Below are 20,493 nucleotides of genomic sequence, written 5' to 3' on the forward strand. Positions count from 1 at the left end.
TGAAACGTTGACCGTGTCGCACACTTGCAGATTCGAATCAGTGGCGGTTCTGGAGTTGTTGCTCTGGCCTGCTGGCCTGCTGGAAGGGGCCTCGTGCGGAGCGTCTTCTGTCACACTTCACTTGTGATTTTCCCAGGCGCGTCTGGGCAGCCCAGTTGGGAGACTAGATGGACCTCTTGTCTGAGCCCCCAGGGGTGGACTTTTCAGGGTGGCCACTTTGAGTCCTGCATAGGCGGAGGGGTCTGCAGGCCCTACTGGGGTCTCTAGTGGCCTTCGAAGCGTGGAAGGCTCAGCCACTTGGACAAGCTTTTCTGCCATGTGTTCCATTAGGCTAGACAGTCTGTAATGTTCTGCCTTTTCCAAGTGCCTTTTTTGAAATCTCTGCCCAACAACCTGGTTTCTTTCCCCTCCTGAATGGTTTTGGCCAGGGAGGTGCCATTCAGCAACTTTGATGAAGGGGTGTGTGTCTTTTTCTAGCAGTGGAAGGGCTCGCACCCATCCAGCGCACGGGAGTTCAGTCTCCTCCAGTTAGCTTTCAGCTTCCAAGCAAGCTGTTGAGGGATCCACAGTGGCGGAGGGTCCTGTTGCAAGCATTCTGGGAAGGCTGCTGTTTTCATTTCCGCCATATTTCTGCAATTGCTTTTTCAGAGTGGAAGCCGGCTGGGCTGCTGGGGCTAGCAAACTCTTGGCAGAGCCAAAACTGTTAAAATCAGCTGGTTATTGCCGGGGCTGCGTGTGTGTTTTAAAATCCCAGTTCTGCTCCAAGAAAAGCTTTGTTCTGCAACCTGCATAAATGTGTGTCATTTCGCCTCTTTTACATAACTTATTGGGGGGGGGGTGTTCGCATGTTGAGAGTAGCTGTGATTAAAAAGTTGCCAGGTCTCTTTCCCTGTCTTCCGCCTTCCTCGCGCACCTCTCGTCTTTGAACCTTGGAACTCTGGTCGCAGCCTGCCTGAGGTCTCGTGTGTCTTGCGTTGCAGCGTAGTCATGTGGCCTGCTGCGTGGCCTGCAGGGTTTTCCTGTCTCGCCGGCTGTCTTCTCCTCTTGTCTCCCCGCCGAGTTGCCGCTTGGACCAGCAGGGTCCCCCTTTCAGATCACTGGGCTTGGCTGGGAGGTAGAACCAGTGGAGAAGGTGCGGGTGGAGGGTCCCCCAAGCCGGTGCAGTGTTGGGTGACCCTTGGCATCAAGCGTCGCAAGCAGAAGCGAGGGATGAATGAGAGGTTTCGTACTAGTGGATGGAGCTAGAATGGCCTGCGAAGGAGGGCTTCTTCACCCCACTCGGGTGCCCTATGTATGTGCCAGAGGGGCATCTTGTTTGAGATGTTTGGGCTGCCCTTGAAGATGAGGCCGAGGCAACGCCTTACACCCTCTCTGGATTGGAGATCCTTACAACTTGAAGGAAACAAGATTGTTTCCGGTCTGTTCCCTCCAGCGTCATCAGTTGCCCATTTTTTGCGTTGTATTTTCCAGAGCTGGACCCACAAATGCAAATCTGCTGGGAAGTTTTAAGGGTGGAACTTAAACATTGCGGGAAATGTTGGGCGGCCTCTGAGGATGGCCGTCCTAGGTTGAGTTTCTCCCCCTGCATAACGTCCGATATGTGGCATACCTGGGTCCCGACATCCAAATGGTTCATGTTTTCCCCTTGACAGCAATCAACATGTGAAGGTGCCTGAAAACGTGCCATGTTGTGACGTTGGGACACACTGAGCCTTAGAAGGTGTTCTGTTGGAAAGTGGAGAAGAACTCAGGGGTGCCACTTTTGGCGTTGAGCCTAACAGCTCCCGGTGTAGGGACGTGCTGTATCGCGTCTGCTTCACTCAATTGCATTGCTTAATGCTGAGCTGGTTTTGGTCCAGATGTATAGCTGGTTTTTGAAAGAATGAGCTCGATGTCTCTCCTGTTACCAAGAAGAGATGGGGAGAGAGAGAGGCCCACAAAAATCCCGGTGAGAATTTAAACAGTGGAACTCTGCTTTTAATGCACGCAGAAATTGTTCCTAATGTGGCCTCTCTCTTAAAAGACTGGTTTGGCCAGGAAACTCTGGTGAATGTCCTAGGATGTCTCAAGGGGCATCTCATCTCTCCGCCCACCTGGTCACTGCTAAACCTTGAACTAAGGCCACCCCCTCTGCGTATGCATGCTCAGATGGCATCCTTTGTGGCTCTTGCTGGGTCGTCCCTTTCGAGCTTGGGGCCAGAGAGAGAAAGACCCTGCCAGTACATACCAAAGCACCTTGGCCCCCTTCTCTCCAGCATGCTAGTTGTCCCTGTACAGGGGCCTATTATGCATGAGACATACCCCCCCCCTTCTGAACAGTCTAGTTCAGAAAAGCTTTGCGACCTGATTCTCTCAATTATGTGTGTGTCAGTCTTTCTGGCTGGGTGAAATACAAAATCTAGAATGTGTACATTTTAAAGAGGATGTGATGGAATGTCGTCTTGAAACTTGAAAACAGGGCTTTCTAGAAGATTTGTAGCAAAAGAGCTTGAGATCTTTGGGACTTGCTGAAAAACCAAAGGAGATGCTGAATGAATTTTAAAAAAAACACCCTAAAAACCCCACACCTTTTTTTGAGAGAGCGGAAAGCTCTGAGAGCATCTTCTGGGTCAGCCCCCTCCCCGGGAAATGAGGGGGCTGAGCAGAAAACAGTCTTCCCCGCCTCCGTCCCCCCCACCCCCAGTGGCAGCATGTGTGGTCAGTGGCGGGGCTGTCATTTTCACATGTCTTAAGGTTTGAATGTGTTCTGTAATGACGCGGAGGTCGAAGTTGTGAACGTGCAAATGGATGGGCCGATGCTTAGATGATCCCTCCAGCAAGTGGCGGTGGGTGTGCTGAAGGGATGGTGGAGGTGATTTCCAAGCGTTTTGGCAGAGAAAGCTTTCTGTATGGAGTTGGGTTGGGATGTCGTGGTTTTATTCCAGAATTAAATCACATTTTTCATGCCCTTGTTCGGCTGTTGGAAGCTGCTCTGCTCTTTTTTAGTTTGATGAGAAGTTGTGAGATCTGAAACGCCGAATCTTTTCGGCTGTTTTCTCAGTGGCCATGAAAGCCGCATTCCCCTGCTCTGAACCACCCAATCCCTTTCCTTTCATGATCTGAACCCCTCTGCCAGCGTGGTGTAGTGGTTAAGAGCGGTGGTTTGGAGCGGTGGACCTGGAGAACCGGGTTTGATTCCCCACTCCTCCACGTGAGTGGCGGGTGCTAATCTGGTGAACTGGATTTGTTTCCCCACTCCTACACACAAAGCCAGCTGGGTGACCTTGGGCAAGTTACAGTTCTATTAAGAGCTCTCTCAGCCCCACCTACCTCACAGGGTGTCTGTTGTGGGGAGGGGAAGGGAAGGTGATTGTAAGCCGGTTTGAGTTTCCCTTAAATGGTAGAGAAAGTCGGCATATAAAAACCAGCTCTTCTTCTTCATGGCTAGTTTGCCTGACTCTGGGTTGGATCCATGCTGCAAATAATGGTGTTTCCCCCCTCCCTCCCCCATGACATGGGGAAGGCTCCAGACTCCGGGGGGGGGGGTGGGAGAGGCACCACCACTCGCAGAATGGACGTGAAAGAGCCTACCCCTTGCCTTTGGGACGTAAGCAAAATGCAAAAACTGCTCATGTGGCAGTAATTCTTGACCTCTGCGTACCTGTGGAGGGGTGAGGTGAGGGTGGTGGCAGTTCTGCTGGGTCTCTGCATGAATTGCTGCTCTGGGCCTTCCAGTCAGCCTCAGGTGGAGATGTTAATTCAGCTCCATGGGCTTCAATTTCATCATTCAGTCACTTTCAGTGCATAGAGTCGGCAGAATTTCCTGCCTTTTCAGGAGGCTGCCCGTTCTTTCTCTTCATGAGTCTATTCAGTGGGCTAGCCCTTTTCCAAGAACAGATTAGTGACGTATGCAGAAACGCAAGATGTGGGTTCCTCTTGGGGGGCAGGTAAGTCTTATTCTTGCCTACATGTGAAAGGAAACATGCTGGGCATGCGAGACCGTAAGTACACCTCCATTTTTTGTTCAGCTGAAGAGTGTGCCCCACTTTCCAGAAGTCACCTGGGAAACAATGCCCTCAGGAGAAGACAGCTGCCCAGAGAGCCGTCAGTTACGAATATTTGATAATGCACATTTTTTGTAGCTGAATTTTTTAACAGTGCTATTCCTCTTGACCAAACTTCCCATGATCCCCATTCACCAAAACGTGCGTTTAAAATTAACCATACTATCTTTCTGAAGAACAACAGATTTTGGTATTTGTTTTAGGTAGGGGGAGAGGCGGTAAATTTTAAAAAAATTGTTACTTGCAAGGGGTGGAAAACTTGGATGCCTAGAAACTGGATCCTGGCTGTAAACAATTCAGAATGTTCCTAAACTCAGAGACCAGGATGGCATTTATATCACCGTTCTGTGTTTTTTTTAATTTTTGTTCTCCAAGTTTTAAAAAGAATCTTAATTTCCAAGTAATTTCAAAGCCTGTTTGTCTTTGAAATAATTTATGAGTCCCCCTTTGTGACTTCTTCAACAGTAGTTCTACTGTCTCAATGAGAGAAAACTCTCTAGGCTGAAATCTCTTCCTCTCTCGCTCTGACCTCTTTCCCAAGCAATGTATGAAGTATTGTACCAGAGTATTAAATGAAATGTAATATTTTATTGAGGGGAAAAAAAGAATTCAGCTTTCTCCTTTAAAAGGAATACATGCCGAATGTTTCTGATTTTTATATCAATCATGTACTTGTTTCAGATGTGATGTTTCCCCCCCACATTTCGGGGTTGGGGTGGGGGAGGTCAAGACTCGCCTCTCCCGGCACAGCTGTGTCGAAGCGCCCGCGCTCACACGAGGGATTGGCAGATGCGCCCCTTTGGTGTTTCAAAACACCCATCTATTATTGCCTTCTGCCCACATGTTCTGTAGACCGTTCTCCAATTGTCAATGTGTGACATTAAAAGGAAAAAAAGAGATCATGTATAGAACAGTTAGTAATCGTCTGTCTGTTTCCAGCTCGTATTTCTGGGTGTTGAGTCTGGCTGCGTTGCTGGCTGTGCGGTGATTTTTAAAAAAAAAATTGCACCAAGGCTTATTATGAGAGTAAAAAGCATTTATTTGTAAAACATCAGAACTTAAAAAAAATTAGGAATAAAAAAAAATCCATTTTCTTATAGCTGTTTCTGGAATGTTTTTATAAAGCTCCGTTACCTCGAATGATAACGTGGGGAAGCAATAACTGGAGGAGGGAGGGTGAGAAAGCAAGAGAGAGAGAGACCGCTATCTTCAACTCGACTGCAAGCTCAGATAGTACAGCTGGTGTAAATTATACAAATGAAATGTAATGTTTGCTGTTTGGAGAGCCAGCGTGGCGTAGTGGTTAAGAACGGTGGTTTGGAGCAGTGGACTCCAATCTGGAGAACTGGGTTTGATTCCCCCCTCCACATGATGCCAGCTGGGTGACCTTGGGCTAGTCACAGTTCTCTTAGAGCTCTCTCTCAGCCCCACCTACCTCACAGGGTGTCTGTTGTGGGGAGGGGAAGGGAAGGTGATTGTAAGCCGGTTTGATTCTTCCTTAAGTGGCAGAGAAAGTCGGCATATCAAAACTAACTCTTCTCCTCTTCTTTTTCTTTTTCTTTTTCTTTTTTGTAATATTAAATTAAATGTAATATTTTATTGCAAGGGGGGGCAAAAAGAACTTTTTCCTTTAAAGGGATATGTGCCAGATGTTAATCATTTTTTTAAAAAGGTGAATCATGTATATATTTCAGATGTGCTGTTTTCCCTGCTTTGGGAGGAGTACAAGAATTGTTTGTGCCAGAGCAGCTGCATCGAAGCACCCGCCCTTGGTGCATTTGCCCCTTTGGTGTTCCAAAGCACCTAACTGCATTCTTCCCTGAGGAAGCCCTCAGTGGAGAGCCTGAAAGCGAGGTGCTAGGAGTGCGTTTCAAAGGTGAAGGGCCACCACCGAAAAAGCCCTGCCTGTGCCTGCTACTTCTTGCCCTGTGCAGTGTGTGGGGGGATGTACAGGCAACGGGGGCTGGAGAACAGAATCTTAGCTGTGGGGGCTAGACAATTTTAAGCCAGAGGGCAAGTTTCTACTCTTGGCTCTGAAAATGCCTCAGTGTTGCTGGACTGAAATCTTGGCTTCTAAAGAGGAGAGTTGGGGAGCGGCTCCCAGTAGTGCTCTGCGGAGCTCCTTATTTCTCTGCACTGCAAAAGCAGAATCAATTATGTATAATATGCAAATCATCTTGGTTTGTGTAATGCAGATCACAGTATTTAGGCTACCTCAGCATACCAATCGTCGTTTCTTTGAAGCTGAGCCTGTACGTAGCTCTCAGAACAGTTTCTCAACTTGATGGTCTTCCAGAAATGACCGACGGTGCATTTGGCATGAGGGATGGATCATCTGTCTAGTAACCGCATTCGGAATTTGGCAGCGCTTTTTAATGCCGTGCAGGGAAGGAGGCTGATTTATCTTCCGCTTGCCGATGGGATGCAACCGAATGCGCAGGGCAACAAATGAAACGCCAGAGGGCCGGGGCTTTGAGCCTCTGGCGCCAGGGGAAGGCGATGCCAACAGCCAAAAAAAGCCATGGCACTGAACCCTGGCACTTGCCGAGAGGCCTACTGATCAGGGGGTGGAAAGGGGGGTTGCAGCAGCTCTGACTAGGGACTGGGCTTAAACCACTTTATGTATGCCATTTTTACCTGCCTTTCTCCAAGAAAGAAAGTAGATTAGCGTTAATAAAAACAAGGACTGCAGCAGCTCGTTCCTCTCAAGAGTCTTACCAATACAGAAATATGCTGCCTAAATAGCTCAGCTTTGGCCAGCTGCTAGAATAACAGTAAAGTGAGGGCTTCCCTGATGTTCTCAGGTAAATGCCTGGACTAAGCAGAACCTGTAGTCAACTGCCTGCAGAGAATAATAGCAGATATGTCGGTTCCCGAGCCCAGAGCTTTATAGATCAATTGCAGGGACCTCAAATAAATCTAGGAAACCAGCAGGCAACCGAAGAAGCACTTTCACAATAGGAGTAATGTATACATTGTGGCTAGCTCAGGATAAGTAGGTGAATTGTCATTCTGCATCGAGTTTCCTAACTGTCTTCAAGGGCCAGCCCCATATAGGGTGCGCTCCTGTAGTCCAGCCTCAAGGTTACTGGGGCATGGCTCAGTGTGGCCAAGTCAGGGGCTAGCTTCCAAGCCAAGTGAAGATGAGAGGCGTTTGTAGAGGCTAAGTTGCTGAGTGTGTCAAGGAGTTCCGGCCTGCCCTCCAGCAAAACCGGTACCTCCTTGGGTCAAAAGTTGCCAAACTCCCCACTGGGCTTCAGGACTCTCCCTAAAGCACAATGCGGATAGACTCTGCTACCTTGTCAAGGAGACTCTGTCTGCTCTCCAGCAGGCCGATTCCTCTGTAGTTCAAAGTCACCAAATGTTTCCCTAAGGAAACCCAAATTCCTTACTGTGCTCCAGGATTCCCCCTTTGAGCGTAGTACAGGTATTTCGCCACCAGCTCTCAATTCCAAAAGGCTGGCTTTCCCAGGGATGAGCTGAGAGCTCCTCTTCCCCAGCCAGTTTCCCAAAAGTCAAAACAAGCAAAAACCGTCCCTGCAGAGTAGAGCTTCTGCCAGGGGAGGCTTATTGCCACAAAACACTAGGGTAGGTGGTTTCTCACACACACACACACTCAGGCACTTGGATTTAGCCCTGAGACCCAAAAAAGGTTTCTCAGACTTCAATATAAAGTCTATAAGTTTATTTAATAAAATGTGCTCGTTACAGAAAGGAAATTATTATTTGTGAGGCAGATAGCATAAAAACAAGAAAACCTTTAGCAATCTCTAACTTCACAGTAGTTCTTTAAGTTTCAGGCAAATAGGCAAAGTTTCCAAGAGGGTAACAAATACTTTAGTTGATTATAGTTACCAGAGTCCAAAACCAAGGATTTGTTCCTGACACGCAGAGTGTCAGTCCTTCATGGTTTTCCTGAAAGGGATCAGAGAGGTGATGAACGCCTCGGGACATGGCCGGCATGTCCCCCAAAGGCTCCATGAAAACTATATCAGAAGAATATTGTCGAAGGCTTTCACGGTCAGAGTTCATTGGTTCTTGTAGGTTATCCGGGCTGTGTAACCGTGGTCTTGGAATTTTCTTTCCTGACGTTTCGCCAGCAACTGTGGCAGGCATCTTCAGAGTAGTAACACTGAAGGACAGTGTCCTTCACTGTCCTTCAGTGTTACTACTCTGAAGATGCCTGCCACAGTTGCTGGCGAAACGTCAGGAAAGAAAATTCCAAGACCACGGTTACACAGCCCGGATAACCTACAAGAACTATATCAGAAGAAGTTTATTCTTATACCTTCCGAATTCGTCAGCTGGTGATCAAGCAGCCAATGAATTCCTCAGGAAAACAACAAACCAATTTCATATATGTCATGTCACTAGCCAACTCTTTGAAGACAAGGGATAAATTGCATTCCTGCAGTAAATGCAAATGATCAGGAGACCCCAAGAGTCAGCGAGGGCTAAGGTGTGACAGGATGTATCACCTTGGAGACAGATGGGCCATCAGTGAGCAAGCTTCAAAGGGAAGGGGGTTTGAGAGAGTTCCTTCCCCCCGCTCTCACAGACTACAAACGGAGCTTTGAAATGCATTTGCTAGGGGTAACTAGGCCGCAGCCTGAATTAAAGTTTGAGCCAATGTTGTGCAGTATTGTAGCAAAAGGAAATGCAGGGTGTATTTCCTTTACATCTTTCCCCTTGGGGAGATGAAACTACAGAAGCAAGCTGAGTTTCATCTTAAGGAAGGCTTAATCTACCACAGTCAAGTAAAACCACATAACATCTAAATTGGAACATAAGCTATTATCAAAACACATATGAGGCATATAGGCCTTAGAGCAACACATACACTCATGGCATCATACTGATACAGACAAATCACATACAGAAAGCAAAACAAGGGTAAACAGCAGAATCATGACTGTATACTCAAAATATCATAACACAGTACAAAAGGGAAAACAAGATTAAAACCTCTTAGCTTACAAAATAACTCAGAACTCTCACAAAACACGACCTTAAGGTAACAGGACCAGGAAGAGTGTCAGAAACTTTATTAAAATACTGCTTTGGTCCTTCAGCAACTCCATCCGTCAGTTGAGCTAATCCATGGCACAGCACAGGCAAGTTGTCAGCAGCCATCAGCTTATCAGGTTGCCCAGAATTCATGCAGGGTTGAGTCAAACCCTCATCATTAGGAGTCCAAGCCACACTAGAACGCAAGGGGGAATTGGCAGGTTTATGGGGCCCCATGTCCCCCCTCCTTTCCCCTCCCTCAGCCTTCGTTGTCCCCTGTTGGGTTGGCACTTCGCAGGGTTGTGTGTTTACAGGCAAGGCCTCCCCAGCAATAGTTACATGATTAATCCTTGCAGTTCTCCCAAACCGATCGGGATTTACTGCCCCAAATTGTTCCACCATCACTTTCAGCCTAGCAGCTAATATGCCTTTCACCTCCGGATCTAGCCCCATTTCCTCTGACTCTCCAGGCGGTTGGCAAGCAGAGGATATTTCTAGCATCCTAGGGATTTGCCCATAGCATCGTTCCAGGGGATGTACAGGGTTTTTTAGCTGTAAAGACTTTTCCGGCATCTCATGCCCCTTAAGTGTATCATTTGCACCTGTAAGGGAAGAATGTACAGGGCCCTCTGGCCGCAAGGCCGGTTTCATTGTCAAGACTGGGAAAGAAGGATCCCCCGCTCCTTTTCTTTCAACCACAACATCAGCATTTGCAAGGGAAGAGTTCACACCAGTCTCTGCTGTAGGAGAAGAGCTGGCTGTCAGCACCGGAGAGGAGTTTCTCTCCCCCACCTCCCTTGTTTCTCCCTTTCTCACAGGGTTACATGCCCTCCCAACCGTCGTATCATTCCCCTTCAACTCACAACCAAAATCAATAAACGCCATCCGCACAGTCTCTAAGTCTCTAGATGTCCCAGCAGGCGCAGTTTCTGGCAGCTGTTTCCCGGCAGGCCGCTGTCTCGCTGGGTCACTTGAAGCCGTCGCCCTGCTCTCTGTAGCGATCTCAGCTTCCCAATCTCCCACCGCAGGTTGTTGACTGGGTTCAATCAGACGCATCCTTGGAGCAGGAGTGGGGGGTGTAGATTTCCTCCCCTCCCGTTCCTGCATGACAGGGCAGTCAAGTTTCTTGTGCCCCCTCTGTTTACAAACGAAGCACAGGCCGGATTCCACAGAGACGCGAGGGTTAACTGCTCTCAGAGGGGAGGTAGCCGCTGCTTTCCTATCTCCCTTTCCCATCTTACTCTGCTCGTGCGCGGCGCTGCGGGTGGGAATTCCAAGTTGTCCAAACTCCTTTTGTCGGTGCATCCACATCTGATTGGCCAAATTGGCAGCCTCTGTTAAAGTCACTGGATTCCTATCCTTCACCAAGGCTGCTAGCTCTCCCGGCAGCAAGCGAAAAAATTGCTCCAGAAGAATTAACTCCGTAAGTCCCTGGAATGTTTTCACATTTTCAGCACTTATCCAGTGCTGAAAGTTACGGGATAACCGCGAGGCCATGGCTGGGAAAGTGTCTGTTGTGGACTGGTCTATCTTCCTGAAAGCTTGGCGGTAGGCCTCGGCAGACAGGGCAAAATGTTGCTGTGCAAGCCTCTTGAAACGGGTATAGTCCTGCATTTCATGGGGGGGCAAATTACCCATGAGGTCGAGGAGACTCCCAGAGACTTGACCCCTCAAAACCCTCATCCAATATCTCATAGGTATACAAAAATCCAGGCAAAAATCCTCAAAGAGGGAGAAATATGCGAGGAGGTCGTTCCCATCTTTGTACGGCGGTAGCAAAGATTTGTTGGCTCTCCAAGTTGCAAGAGAGTCCCTCTGGGATCGGGCCCGGTAAGGAGAAAAATCCTCGTCTTCATCCGAAGTGTAGTAGTCTCTCCTTCCCCTCCTCCCTCGCTGTGGGCGCCTCGGGGGCTCAGAGTCTTCCCTCCCGCCGTCAAGGCCGCCCCTCCGCCAGTCTCGGTGCCGCTCTGGGAAAGGCGTTCTACTGCTGGGACTCCCCCCCGCCCTTCTGTATTCCAGGGGGTAAGATCGGTCGAGGCGAGGGGAATACTCCCTCTCCTCTTCCCTCCAAACATAGTCTCTCTGGCTGGGCCGCCCCCTCTCTTCTACATCCCTGGGCTGGGCTATTAGGGAATGGGCTCGGTCTTTCCCTTCTCTCCCCTTCCCAATCTCACCAGAGTAGATATCAGCGCGTTGAATCGCCAGGCTTGATTTCCCTGGCACACCATATTTCCTCTTCCAGCTGTCTTTCTCCTGCTCCCGGGGTTGGGTTACAGGGGAATCCGCTCGGAAAGTCCTTTCCTCCCCCCTCCCATTCTCACCGGTGTAGTCAGCTGGGCTGTAATGGGTCACCTTCTGTTTCCGAGGCTGCTCCCATTCGCGTTCCCAGTTTGATCGCATTTCCAGCCATAGGTCTTCGTCTTGCCCCTGTCGGAGCCGGGGTTCCTCCATCAGCATCTCTGAGTGCCGCTCGCTGGCCAGAGGGTCAGGGCTCCCGGCCCTCAAGGTATCAGAGAAGAGGGCAAAGGTGCTGGGCAGAGTTTGCTCACCAATGTTGTTATCGGCATTCAAACGCAGTCACCTCTCCTTCCACTCTTCCTTCGGGAAAGTCCAAATGGTGGGTTCGGCCACCGTTTCTTCCAAAAGGCCAGCCTGGTCAACCGTCTCGAGGTTGCTTTCCTCCTGGCTCTCAAACGACAGCCTGCCTATTGCCTTTGCTGTCCTAACTCAAACTTCCAAAAATAACAAAACTTGCTAGGTGCCTCACTCTGCAACCTCAGCACAAAATTGATTTAAGGAAACCTTTCAGGGTCCCAATTCAGATCCCACCGCTGCCACCATGTCAAGGAGTTCCGGCCTGCCCTCCAGCAAAACCGGTACCTCCTTGGGTCAAAAGTTGCCAAACTCCCCACTGGGCTTCAGGACTCTCCCTAAAGCACAATGCGGATAGACTCTGCTACCTTGTCAAGGAGACTCTGTCTGCTCTCCAGCAGGCCGATTCCTCTGTAGTTCAAAGTCACCAAATGTTTCCCTAAGGAAACCCAAATTCCTTACTGTGCTCCAGGATTCCCCCTTTGAGCGTAGTACAGGTATTTCGCCACCAGCTCTCAATTCCAAAAGGCTGGCTTTCCCAGGGATGAGCTGAGAGCTCCTCTTCCCCAGCCAGTTTCCCAAAAGTCAAAACAAGCAAAAACCGTCCCTGCAGAGTAGAGCTTCTGCCAGGGGAGGCTTATTGCCACAAAACACTAGGGTAGGTGGTTTCTCACACACACACACACTCAGGCACTTGGATTTAGCCCTGAGACCCAAAAAAGGTTTCTCAGACTTCAATATAAAGTCTATAAGTTTATTTAATAAAATGTGCTCGTTACAGAAAGGAAATTATTATTTGTGAGGCAGATAGCATAAAAACAAGAAAACCTTTAGCAATCTCTAACTTCACAGTAGTTCTTTAAGTTTCAGGCAAATAGGCAAAGTTTCCAAGAGGGTAACAAATACTTTAGTTGATTATAGTTACCAGAGTCCAAAACCAAGGATTTGTTCCTGACACGCAGAGTGTCAGTCCTTCATGGTTTTCCTGAAAGGGATCAGAGAGGTGATGAACGCCTCGGGACATGGCCGGCATGTCCCCCAAAGGCTCCATGAAAACTATATCAGAAGAAGTTTATTCTTATACCTTCCGAATTCGTCAGCTGGTGATCAAGCAGCCAATGAATTCCTCAGGAAAACAACAAACCAATTTCATATATGTCATGTCACTAGCCAACTCTTTGAAGACAAGGGATAAATTGCATTCCTGCAGTAAATGCAAATGATCAGGAGACCCCAAGAGTCAGCGAGGGCTAAGGTGTGACAGGATGTATCACCTTGGAGACAGATGGGCCATCAGTGAGCAAGCTTCAAAGGGAAGGGGGTTTGAGAGAGTTCCTTCCCCCCGCTCTCACAGACTACAAACGGAGCTTTGAAATGCATTTGCTAGGGGTAACTAGGCCGCAGCCTGAATTAAAGTTTGAGCCAATGTTGTGCAGTATTGTAGCAAAAGGAAATGCAGGGTGTATTTCCTTTACAACTGCCTGCAGAGAATAATAGCAGATATGTCGGTTCCCGAGCCCAGAGCTTTATAGATCAATTGCAGGGACCTCAAATAAATCTAGGAAACCAGCAGGCAACCGAAGAAGCACTTTCACAATAGGAGTAATGTATACATTGTGGCTAGCTCAGGATAAGTAGGTGAATTGTCATTCTGCATCGAGTTTCCTAACTGTCTTCAAGGGCCAGCCCCATATAGGGTGCGCTCCTGTAGTCCAGCCTCAAGGTTACTGGGGCATGGCTCAGTGTGGCCAAGTCAGGGGCTAGCTTCCAAGCCAAGTGAAGATGAGAGGCGTTTGTAGAGGCTAAGTTGCTGAGTGCATCATAGAATCAGATTTGGAAGGGACCACCAGGGTCATCTAGTCGAACCCCCTGCACAATGCAGGAAATTCACAACTACCTCCCCCCACACCCCCAGTGACCCCTACTCCACGCCCAGAAGATGGCCAAGGTGTCCTCCCTCACGATCTGCCTAAGGTCATAGAATCAGCATCGCTGACAGATGGCCATCTAGCCTCTGCTTAGAAACCTCCAGGGAAGGAGAGCTCACCACCTCCCGAGGAAGCCTGTTCCACTGAGGAACTGCTCTAATTGTTAGAACGTTCTGCCTAATGTCTAGACAGAAACACTTTTGATTTGATTTCAACCCGTTGGACTGGTTCAACCTTCTGGGGCAACAGAAAATAACTCGCTGCCATCCTCTATATGCCAGCCCTTCAAGTATTTGAAGATAGTTATCATATCCCCTCTCAGTCGTCTCCTCATCAGACTAAACATACCCAGCTCTTTCAACCTTTCCTCATAGGACTTGGTCTCCAGACCCCTCACCATCTTTGTTGCCCACCTCTGGACACTTTCATATATGCTCAGATGCTGAAGGGAGAGCACCAAATCTTGAGCTGCAGTATGCACCCTTATTTCTGTGCCCAAAACCAAGTCCTGCAACTTGAACCAATTGTGTCAATTTTGTGTAACCTTGCAGAGAGAGACTGGAAGCCCCACAAGCATGGAAGCCCCCCTGAGCGCTCTTTGCCCCTAACGTTTCTCCAAATGCTGTTGATGCTTATTCCTTAGTGCCGTGAGGGCTAGCAACTTGGGTGTCTTTCAAAGAAGAAGCTGGGATTCTGTGGTGGTGGAATGTTATGCTTGTAACAGCACAGTTGGGGCTTAATTGCAGCTGAGGCGCTAACGGTGAAAGAAACGGCATGTGAACAGTCAGATCTGAGTGCAGTTGGACCTGAGATCAACAGGATCTGGGAGGCATAAACTTCCGAGAGTCAAAGCTCCCTGGGGAGGGGCCGTGGCTCAGTGGTAGAACCTCTGCTTGGTGTGCAGAAGGTCCCAGGTTCAATCTCTGGCATCGCCAGTTAAAGCCACAGGCAAGTAGGTGATGTGAAAGACCTGTGCCTGAGACCCTGGAGAGCCATGGAAAGGGTCTGTGGCTCAGTGGTAGAACATCTGCCTGGCATGCAGAAGGTCCCAGGTTCAATCCCCTGCATCTCCAGTTAAAGGGACTAGGCAAGACCCTGGAGAGCCATGGAGAGGGGCTGTGGCTCAGAGGAAGAGCATCTGCTTGGCATGCAGAAGGTCCCAGGTTCCATCCCCGGCATCTCCAGTTAAAGGGACTAGGCAAGTAGATGATGTGAAAGACCTCTGCCTGAGACCCTGGAGAGCCGCTGCCGGTCTGAGTAGACAATACTGACTTTGATGGACCAGGGGTCTGATTCAGTACAAGGAAGCTTCATGTGTTCCCTTTCTCAGATGCCAGTAGGAATGGTGATCTCTGAGTCCTGGGGGGTTACCGCACTTGTATTCCCAGCGATGTATTAAGAGTTTGAAAACGTTATAAAAAATACTGTTCACACTCTGTTTGGTTCCTTTAGCTGTGAAGATGTCTTCCAACCATTTATAAGCTGTGGTATCCAAAAACCCTTTTAAAGCGATGTTTTTTATAATATTTTCAAACTCTTAATACATTGCTGGGAATACAAAGTGCTGTAACCCGCCTTATATCCCAGTCAGAAGGTGGGAGGGGTGTTGTAAAGAAGGAACTAAGGAGGTGAACTAAGGAGGTGAAGGTGCAAAGTATATTGTGGTCATCTTGATTGGAGCAGTGGGGAAATGCTTGGGGGAAGAAAATGAGCCTGGGCAGTGAGATAAGAATCCTATGTCTCTATTCAGCCCAGCGTGGGGGTGGGGGAAAGCATTGTTCTGAACTTGTGAATGAACTCAGCTTCAGCAATCTCCAGTTATAATCTTCCCTCCCCAGTGTGTGGCGAGTGCCCCCCCTCCAAGAAACTTCAACTAATCTTTTGTGCTTCTAGGATTAGAGCAAGACAATAAGGACAATTCTGGCAGACTGGGGGGGGGGGATTGCTTCCCCTCTCATGCTAGAAAGCCGAAGGGCTTGATTCCTCAAGGGGGGTCTCTGGCAGCTCCTTTCAGGCCTGGGATGATCGGGACCCTCTTCCTGTTGGCTCTGTTTCCCCCGTCCAAGGCCCCCTCCAATGAATCAAGCCTGCCCCAGTCTCTCTTCAGCCAGATTTTGCTTTCTCCTGTCCCCTCCAGCTCCTGCTGTTTGCATAACACCCTGACACACTGTCACCAGCTAATGAAGAGATTGACTAAATATTGCATGAAATTTCAAAAGGCTCCCTGAGGATTCTGCTGGGGGAAAGGAGAGCCTCAGATAAAATTTACCTTTGCCTTTTTTTTACCCGTTTGCAATAATATGCATTATTTGCAGACACCTCCCATTTCTGGTTTCTGGGATGCTTTTGGAAAGCTAGGAGATTTCTGCCCAAGAAATTCTGACTGGGGGGGCTGGCACAATAACTGTGGGGGTAGCAATTGAGAAATGCCCCACCCCCCCGTCCCAGCACTGAAGGTGGCAGCCTTCCTCTTGAGTTCTGTTCAAATACTTGTTTCCTTTCCAGAAGTGAAAACGCACGGTCGCTTTAGCCTCCTTTATTCCCTGTTTCAGCCAGGATTCAGCCAGGATCGAACACATGCGTTTTCACCGAACTGCGTTCGGTCCTGGCTGAATCCTGCTGGCTGAAACAGGGAATAAAGCAGGCTAAAGCGACCGTGCGTTTTCGCCCTTTGGGAGACGCCTTCCCCCACTCCATGGCAGGCCAAGCCAGGCCCTCCCCCACAGATATTTGCCAGCAGTTACGGGGCAGGTGTAGGTAACTCAAGTAAGTAAGCCAAGGACCAATTCCCAACCACGGCCAGAGGCAGTAGCCCACCTTGGGCTGGCGGAAAATACAGTTGTAGGTTCCGCCAGCTGGTTGGGTTTAACCCTTCATTGTATTATGGTGAAATCATGCAGCCCCCCCCCCCCCCGCACCATGCAGTGGTTTAGAGCCCATTAATCTTTTCCACTAATAGAGGTGCTTTCTTTGGTTCTCGTAGGTTATCCGGGCTGTGTAACCGTGGTCTTGGTATTTTCTTTCCTGACGTTTCGCCAGCAGCTATGGCCGGCAAGGAGGTGCTTTCCTCTGGCGGAAAGAGCCATCCCTGGTGCAAGAGGCTACACAGAAGGCGCCTCTGCGGAATTTAGCCCAGTATTGTGATCTGCCCGTGTGATTTGCTGATAATAATTATTCCTGCTTTGAATATTGTGCCTTTATTCTAGGTAGGGGCTCAGCTGGTTATAGTTTGAAATGGATGCATTTTTTTAAAATTAAATCCCTTAATTTAGCATCACTGAGTACCAGTGGCAGAACCGACGTCCCTCCGTTGCCGCGGCAACGCTCCTCCCCCCTCCTTCCTCTGATGTGGACTGTTTAACCTGGAACTGACACTTCCATTTATCTGCAAGACGGGGAGGAAATTTCAAAGCGGATCCGCCGAGAGCAAATAGACTCCTCAAGTTCTCGGGAGGGGGGGGAGGGGGGGCGCCTGGCCGCTTCATGCAGCAAACGGCCTTGAGTGTGCCCGTCAATGATGACATTTGATTACTGTGTATTAAGAGCGTGTCAGATGTATCCCAAAGACTTAATTCCCTGTGCTGTGAAATTTTGATAGCTGTTCATTTTTTGCCCTCCCACCTTGCAATCCCTTCTGGAGCGCCCCGTTTTTCCAATTTGGGGCAAAACCATTTCACCTGCCGCCCTCCGTTCCTCCCCCCGCTCCACCCCAAGTGTGCAGAATGGGTTCTCCTGGCTTTTCTCATGCCTGGCTCTCACGCCTGTCAACACGAACCCTCCAAATCATAGGTTGTGGGAGGTTTTTTTGGGGGGGGGGCACAAGAATGGTTCATTCTTTGCCAACAATCTCTGGTTTCTGGCTTGGCCCTTGTAGCTCACTTGGACCTGTATTTGCCTTTGCTGATGCATTCATTACCCCCTCCCATTTTTATCTAGCCTTTCTTCCAAGGTGTGCAGGGTCCCCCCGCCTCCATTTTGTCAACATAACAGCCCTGGGAGGTGGGCTGGCCCAAAGTCACCTGGTGAGCTTTGTGGTAGGGTGGGGATTGCACCCGTGGGTCTCTGGCCCTGGTCCAATGCTCTGGCTGTCAAATCCTGTTAGTGCCGGGTGCTTGATTCAGCTCACATATATTTTCTCAGAAGTATGAATAGCGGAGGAGAGAAGGCAGCGGCTCTCCAGGGTCCCAGGCTGAGGTCTTTCACATCAGCTACTGCCTGGTCCTTTTAATTGGTGACGCCCAGGATTGAAGCTGGGTCCTTCTGCATGCCAAGCGGAGGCTCTACCACTGAGCCACAGCCCCTCCCCATGATGATCATTCTGGAGATCTCTTCAACGTCCTTCCTGGCTTGAGTTGGCCTGCAGTGAAGGGGCAATTGCCTGCCAGAGGGGCCACCCAAGTATATTTTGCGGTGGGTGGCTGGGTATGGAGGGGAGAGGGGCACAATAGTGCCAGCCCCCAGCTGAGGCAGTTTGAGAGGCTCCTTGCTGGCTGTAATATGATGAGGAATAGAGAATAAAACTGCTGCTAGCATACTGGCCTTGTACAAATCTATGGTGAGACCACACTTGGAATACTGTGTACAGTTCTGGTCACCACACCTAAAAAAGGATATTCCAGAGCTTGAGAAGGTGCAGAAATGAGCAACCAAAATGATTAGGGGACTAGAGCAACTGTCCTATGGGGAGCGGTTAAGACTCTAAGGGTGTTTAGCTTGGAAAGAAGGTGGTTAAGGGGAGACATAACAGAGGTCTATAAAATTATGCATGGTGTGGACAGAGTGGGCAGGGAGAAGCTTTCCTCCCTCTCCCATAATGCCAGAACACGGGGTCATCTGCTGAAGCTGGAGGGTGAGAGATTCAAAACAGATAAGAGGAAGTATTTCTTCACACAACACAGAGTTAAATGGTGGAACTCCCTGCCCCAGGATGTGGTGATGGCTGCCAACTTGGAAGGCTTTAAGAGGGGAGTGAACATGTTCATGGAGGAGAGGGCTATTCATGGCCACTAGTCAAAATAGATACTAGTCATGATGCATACCTATTCTCTCCAGGATCAGAGAAGCATGCCCATTATCTTAGGTGCTGTGGAACACAGGCAGGATGGTGCTGCTGCAATCTTGCTGGTGAGCTTCCTGGAGGCACCTGGTTGGCCACTGTGTGAACAGACTGCTGGACTTGATGGACCTTGGTCTGATCCAGCACGGCTTTTCATATGTTCTTATAATGTCATGGTTGTCCTGTGCAGGAGCCTCCCAGAGTGCTTGCTGGTGGTGCATTTCTCGTTGCCAAGGAAGTTGGTGGCATCACTTTGCCTCCCAACCGCCCGCCTCTCGTTTGGAGGCTTTTAATTACACCAACGGTGACTTCCTTTTAATTGCAGCAATTGAGATGTTTGGTTTTCTGGGTTAATCGGTAATTGTTTAGCAAGATGTGTCACAGCTGGGGTGTGTGTGGAAAGGGGGGGACTCTCTCCATCGCTGTAAGAAGCCCACCAAGAGTGGGGGTGAATCGCCTACCTTCTTCCGATGCCTTGGGAGGGTCCCAGCCCAGGTGGGGCCCCTCCCCTGGCTTAACTGGAAGGCTTGTGAACTTCCAAGGGGGCGGCTCAGGGGATTCAAGATTTGATGGCTGAGGAGGCGGATGTTAGAGCAGCAATTTTCAAATTTACTACCCGCTGGGATCATTTCCCGCATAAATTTATCTTCTGAGGCACTCCTGTACTTGGCTATGGAGTCTGTGTGTGTGGCTGAGGGTTCTGGGATGTAGCACGGAGCATACCTGCTCCTGGTTTTCTGGCCAAGCCTCTCTGGCCTATATTATTTATTTTGAAACACTTCCAATATATGCCCCCCCCCCAAAAAAAACACCCCACTTTGAACAAAGTTTCTGAAGATTTGGGGAGTGGAGCCTGAGGAGGGCAGGGTTTGAGGAGGAGAGGGACTTCAATGGGGTACATCATGCCATACAGTCTACTTTCCGCAGCAGCCATTTTTTTTCCAGAGGAACTGATTTATGTTGCCTGGAAATCGGTTGTAATTCCAGGAGATCTCCAGGCCCCACCTGGAGGTTGGCAACCTTAGACAGACCACATAGGAAAAATAGGGCTGCCAACTCCTGGTTGGGAAATACTGGAGATTTTGAGGGCGGAGCCTGAGTAGGGAGGGGAGGGACTTCAATGCCATAGAGTCCAGTTGCCAAAACGACCATTTTCTCCAGATGAACTGATTGCTATCAGCTGGAGATCAGTTGTAACAGCAGGAGATCTCCCGTTGTACCTGGAGGGTGGCAACCCTAGCCACCACCTGGAGGTGGGCAACCCGACCCCTGGAGCCCCTGCATTTTCCTGAGTTCTTTGTGGAGGCTAGGACTGCAAATCTGGCCTAAAACCAGAGCAGGCCTTTAGCCGAGATCTGCCCAGGCGATCTTTCCCCGGTTCACGAGTCCCATCTCCTGGATCTCAGCTCCGTTAGCTGAAAAGAAGAGAGCCGAGTCCCGCCATCCGCCTTCTTTGCGGCTCCAGGCTGCTGCCGCTGCTCCTATCTCTGCCAGAGCTGCATCGCTTGGCAGCCGTAATGAGGCGCTTGCCAAGCGAAGCGGAGTCATTGTTGGCATCGCGTGGACGGCCTCCGAAAACACTCCGAAGGAGGGACAAAATGTTTTGTCGAATCACCCATATGTTAACCGTAAAGAGTTATTTCGAGGGGAGGAAACGGGAACCTTTCCTAGTTGAAGCTGTGTTGGGGGGGGGGGGGACCTTCTCTGCAATGCTGATCCTGCTCTAGGAAGAAAAAAAAAACTGGAAATCAGGGCAGGAATAAATTCAAAAGGAGGCCTCTGCTCAGCTCCAGCACCTGGCCCTGCTGACAGCGGCGCCTCAATTGCATTTTTTTTGGGGGGGGGAATAGCCCATTTTGCCCCCTTC

Source organism: Euleptes europaea, chromosome 13 (assembly GCF_029931775.1).
Source record: "Euleptes europaea isolate rEulEur1 chromosome 13, rEulEur1.hap1, whole genome shotgun sequence".
In the NCBI taxonomy this organism is placed as follows: domain Eukaryota; kingdom Metazoa; phylum Chordata; class Lepidosauria; order Squamata; family Sphaerodactylidae; genus Euleptes; species Euleptes europaea.